This window comes from Sinocyclocheilus rhinocerous, unplaced genomic scaffold (genome assembly GCF_001515625.1).
Source record: "Sinocyclocheilus rhinocerous isolate Xijiao unplaced genomic scaffold, SAMN03320098_v1.1 scaffold1103, whole genome shotgun sequence".
NCBI classification, from domain to species: Eukaryota; Metazoa; Chordata; class Actinopteri; order Cypriniformes; family Cyprinidae; genus Sinocyclocheilus; species Sinocyclocheilus rhinocerous.
The window spans coordinates 352,280-352,551 of NW_015641443.1; positions in this window are offsets into that span (position 1 = coordinate 352,280).

Consider the following 272-nt stretch of genomic DNA (forward strand, 5'->3'; position numbering starts at 1 on the left):
TTAAAGCAATCAAAGACCACTTATAAGAATAGTAATACTTTTTTTTTTCTCAAGCAGCCATAAGATCAGATATCAGATCAGATGAATGTGTAATATGACATATTTGCTTTGAACTATTTTTAATGTAATATCAGTTTGATTATTTTGATCACATATACTCTCACCCCCTCTTCATTTATACCAGGGCTGTCCAAACTCGGTCCTGGAGGGCCGGTGTCCTGCAGAGTTTAGCTCCAACTTGCCTCAACACACCTGACTGGAAGTTTCTTTCT